Source organism: Dendroctonus ponderosae, unplaced genomic scaffold (genome assembly GCF_020466585.1).
Source record: "Dendroctonus ponderosae isolate FM_Combo_2020 unplaced genomic scaffold, Dpon_F_20191213v2 Dpon_F_20191213_9, whole genome shotgun sequence".
Taxonomy (NCBI): domain Eukaryota; kingdom Metazoa; phylum Arthropoda; class Insecta; order Coleoptera; family Curculionidae; genus Dendroctonus; species Dendroctonus ponderosae.
In genome coordinates this window covers 3314621-3320015 of record NW_026019116.1, presented here as the reverse complement: position 1 = coordinate 3320015, position 5395 = coordinate 3314621, and the positions used below count along the sequence as shown (strand labels likewise).

The following is a 5395-nucleotide window of genomic DNA, read 5'->3' as shown; positions in this document are numbered from 1 at the left end:
AGCTACATTGCATTTACGAAAGTTATTACTTATTTTTTTATGTGCAGGTAGTGTTCATATTCATAGAATAGGAAATTGTCTGGAAATTGTATATACTTGTACAAATATTAGAAATATAGCATGCTTTTGGAATGCAATGCTTTGATGTAAGGATTTCGATCAAAATTTGTTTGAATCATCATCAAAGTTTGTTGATGAATTGAAAATGAATTTGTTGAAATATTTTGAATGCAAGCAAATAATATTACATATTTATTGTTTTAGGGTGTATGGTTAATGTGAGGATAATAACAAAGTTCCATGTTAGAACAGGCAGAAAACCTACTTACTCATTACGGAAGATTGTCCCGTTTTTCGATGCTTGACATCCGATTAGTTTGTGTTCGAAACTTGTTCAAAAAATATTATATTTGATGCGTCTTTTGTATCAATTGCTTTTATTATCAATAGTTCCAATATGAAGTATGTAAATCAATGCGATATTTATATGGCTGGATTAAACACCATACTCCTTTAATAATAAAAAACTTATTTAAGAACTAAAAATCCCACTAACTTATTTATTGTAAGTAAACGTTGACTAAAGTATCACACAAATTATGATCAGACCTTAATTAACTGAGAAAACTGAAAACGTGAAAAACCTGCTTTGGCACTTTTTGTTCAATAAATTAAACGCAACATCCATGTACAGTAGATGCGATATAGTTAACATTTTTGCTCTTAGATGAATTCCTATGATGGCCCTCTATCTGGAATGCGGTTAGGCATTCGCGCAGAATTTTACGATGCCCCATAAAAATGCAATAAATATTCGCTTAGGACATCACGTAACGACAAGTCCATAATATCAAATTTAATACATCATAATGCAAATATGGAAAAGTTTCGGTTCTGGGCTCCGAAAGTTTCACTAAAAGCCAACAAAGTTACAACACAATATTGAATTAGAGGGCTTTTATTTACTTGGCTGCGCTCGAAATTGAGTGAAGCGGGGTTAGACGAACATATTATTGAGTTAAAGTTGTAGAGTGTAAAGATTGCACTAATCGATCGGCATCAGTTTATTAGACAACGGTGAATCAACTGAACAAAGCCCTTTGATAATTATTTTCCAAAGGTTTTTAACGAGGTTGTATTTGCTAAAGCCCCGCTTGCGAAACCCATTAAGCATTTCTCTAACGAGCTTTCAGATTTTGGAGAAATCGTTATCCAATGAGCTCCACTTTTGCGAATAATTAATCGCACCTGGAGGCTTATCGTTCTGTGTTGAATATTTTATTACGGCAAATCCTGCGAATGTTCTGTTTCGATTAAAACATGACAGAGATATTTCCATTGCCAACACCACCACCACCACCACGGATACAAGATAGATATATTATTACGGTGCTCAAACAAGCTGTAGTACTTGAATTCGGGGACAAAATACGTACAAATTCAAACCCGGGAATATTTGCCGCAGCCGACATCACGAAAATATGTGGAAACGCAATCCTCCAACTTGCGAGGCATAATGCCCACTTCAAACTCCATTAATCTCCACGAAGGGAAAATGGAAGGAGTTTTGCCATTACGGAACGTAATGTGGTAACGCGCACCACGACCACTTTAAATATGGTAAAAATAGGAAAAGATTTTTGTAAACTAAAATTTGGAAACCACCTGGAAAATCAGCAGATTTACAAGCACCGTGTTAATATTTTATTAAAGACGCATTTGAATCATATAGGAAAGTTCTTAGAAATCTTGCCAATTGAACAAATGTCTTCCAAATCGATAGTACAGTTGAACAGAAATCAACATTCAAAATAATGGTCAAAAATCAATGGTAAAGTAAAAAAGTCCTCAGCAATTCAGATTATCCACAAATTGTCAGTATCTAATGATATTCTTATATTTCCCGGGTCTCAGTCAAAGTGTGAAGGAAAAAATTTGAATATCGTTTATTTCATCACGTTTCGGCGAGACAACAGCGGCATCATCAGATTTAAAATTTTTAACAAACTACAAACATCAATTGACAATTAAAACATGTTGTACAAAAACTGTTATTTATAAAGCGTTAAAACAGAGGCTGTTAACAGGCCTGAGTTGTTCTTGTTCTTACTTCTGATGCATTGATCTTTTTTCTATCATAAGTGGTTGTGCTTTGTCTTGCTTTCAGTTTCTTCCATCGACTTTATGGATACAAATCAGGGACCCGGACCGGAACCGATATGGACCCAAAACCGGAACGGAACCGTTTTTTTTGGATCGGAACCGTAACGGAACCCATATGTGATATTAACACACTGTTAGGTGCTGAACCGGAACCAAAATATTTTATTTCGGTTTAGAAAAATAATCCTTGCTGGGATATTTTTGGACCCTCGGTATAAGGTAGTTATAATCAGTTCCAACACGATATGGAAACTGATTCATCTAATTCATCAAGCGATGAAATGGAAGTCTTTTTGAGACATAATGATTCACAGCGAAAATTTTAAAAAAGAATTAATCAGCACGAATTTTCTTCACAAGGTTCATTTGTAGCCCTTAACAAAATTGAAAACATTTGAAATTCCTATAAAGCGGAACAAAGCCGCATACGCTTACGGAAAAATGAAACGATTTTTGATTTCTGGAAGAAAAAGAAAGAGCTTAATCCCGAGTTATACATGCTTGCTCAAGTATTATCAAGCGTACCGGCAACTCAAGTTAGTGTTGAGAGGTTATTCTCAGGACTCAAATTTTTGTTGCCGCCTTCGAGGTCAAATATTAAAGAAAAATTTTTAGAGGAACAATTATTTGTGAGGACCAACCGACTTTTCAATCGAAAAGAACAAACACCGTACGTTTATACACTATTTTTAAAATTATTTTTTAAGTTGAATTATGTCAATTTTTCGATCACCAACAAAGAAACATTTGAAATTGAAATGTTGGACAAAAGCAACTCTTCAAAAGATGGTGAAGACATGAACCAGGAAGAACAATGTTTAAACGTACATAAGAGTGAAAGAAGAGGAATTGACGAAGTTGTGGACCTGAGTGAAAACGGAAAGAAGAGAAAAGCGCTAGTCAGAAAGTTYATTGACAAATTACTTTTCAAAAATACAACKATTAAATTAATTTTTGTATTTTGRGAGYCTTTATTGCAATATTGTTCCWTTTAATGTTACYTGAATTTCAGTCCTTGTGTGGGGTTGCTAGTCCTCCTACACTCCTACCCCCTACCATACAACCAGCCGAAGTRCCGTATGAAGCAGTGGATAGTTTGCGCATCTTTTATCTCGTATAAWACAACAAGCAAGGAAAAAGATAGTGATATTCCTAATTAGAGTATCTTTGTCCTCGTTCGTTGTTATATATAGATTTTGGAACCGGAACGGAACCGAATTGGAAATTATTTTCTTAACCGAAACCGTAACAGAACCGAAATTTTAAATTTTGCCTTGGACCGAAACCGGAACGGAACAGTTATTTCGTTTCGGTCCGGGTCCTTGTTATAAATGTCCAAGGAAATCTCATAATCGATAGTTCACACATAGAGAGGGTCGAAAGGTCTGGGCACCTGAATAAACGAAACTCTGTACGAAACACCAGAAACAAGATCGCGAATAAAAAGCATTTGTCAATATTTCATTTTTTTTCTGCAGCCAAGACATACATTTTAAACTTAGTCTAAGAATGCTAAGATGCTACGATTTAACTTTGCTCTGTGATACAGAGCCTTGGGCTCTGAAAAAATGTATATGGATAAACTTGAGGCATTGAAAAGATGTTGATATCGGCGTATATAAAAAATTACATGGACTGACGGAATTATAAACGTGGAACTGTGTTGAAAAAATCCGAAGAGAAACTGGAATATTTTGGACATATTTAAGACAAAATAATCGATTTTAATTGATTTCAAAAATTAATTCGATAACGTACTTAAGACAAAATTTCCACAACATCGGAAAACCCACTTCCTCAACCAATGTGTACTACCAACCTACCTATGCCGCAGAAACATGATACTAAACGGCAAATTAATGGACACACTAAGACTTGCACAAAGAAGTATGGAACAAAACAAAAAACAAAGTAATTGACATTGCTGAACACGTGGCAAGATTGAAGTGGCAATGAATGGAAAGTGACCAAATGGCGACCAAGAGGATGCAGAAGAAACCCAGGAAGACCAAAGACTTGGTGGAAGTACCAGTACGATATTCAGAAAGTACCGGGAGTAAAATGGTTGAGTGGAACAACTGACAGAACCGGATGGAGATAACTTGGAGAAGTGTGGAACTTGGACAAGATTGGACCGAGACACGCTAAAAATGATGATGATGAATAAGAGGGCCCAAATACGCGCTACCAAAGCAGATAATGGAAGAAAGTTCAAGGAAGAAGAAAAACATTTTGGCTTCAAAACTTGAGAGACTGGTATCAAACCAAATTATTCCCAGCAGCTGAATTCAGAGCAAAAAACTGTAATCTTCATTGTCAAAACAGTAAATAACCCAATTTTCGCAACCCTCTAGATGTTGGCGCATCTCCACCAATTTTCTAGAAATTGAAGATTGCAAACAGCGTTGCCGAATAAAGACTTTCGAATCCACAAAATTGCCAAAATTCGTGAAAAATGCCCTCAAAGCTCAAACTTTTAAGGCAGAGAAAATGAAGATCTCTCTATTTATAGCAGTCAAATGCAAGCTTTTGGTTTTGTTAGTTTTGTGCTAATTAATATGAGAAATGGGGCGCGGCATGTTAAAATCAACTGGGCACATTGGCAGGCTTCTAATTAAAAAATGCTCAAAATTATCAGAAAAATGGAACAAGACGGAAAGTTCTATAACTATTAAACTAGAGCTTTTCATATTAACAGCTGGTAAAACCGCGCCTTAGATCCTGCTAATTTTCCGGTAAGAAAACTTTGGAAAATAGGGTTTTGGTATTTCATCGATAAAACATCGACAGAACACTATTCCATGTAGCAGCTATATGAAGCAAGTTGAACATAATGTCGAATTAATTTATAACATGCCACTCCAGACGGATAGATTAATTATTTTGAGGGATTTGCGAACTTTGCGGTGAAGGTTTCAGATGAATACCTGGACTTGTCGCATTAATTTGCAGGCAACGTTGCGGTGCGAACAGCCAACCGCATCCTCATTGAAACTTCAATTCGAGTATATAAATCAACTTGATTGCGCTGTCTTTCAAACTTTATGCCTTGAAGAGAAGGTAATAATTCTCATTGCTGATTCCTATGGAAAACTGCCTGGCGATTTAACCGGCAGAAACACTGATAAGGAGTAAAAATCCGGATTACACTTTGCGACAATCTATTTCATTCGCCGGCACTCCAACTAGTCCCAGCTTCATGCAGATTTGGAAAGACTTAGAGAATAATCCA

The 5395-nt window shown here is 35.9% G+C and overlaps 1 protein-coding gene across 1 annotated transcript in view; it reads left to right on the top strand.

Annotated features, from left to right (window-relative positions):
* The window catches only part of LOC109541259 (tyramine beta-hydroxylase), a 12934-nt gene that overhangs the window by 6194 nt on the left and 1345 nt on the right, over window positions 1–5395 (top strand). The window lies entirely within an intron of this gene.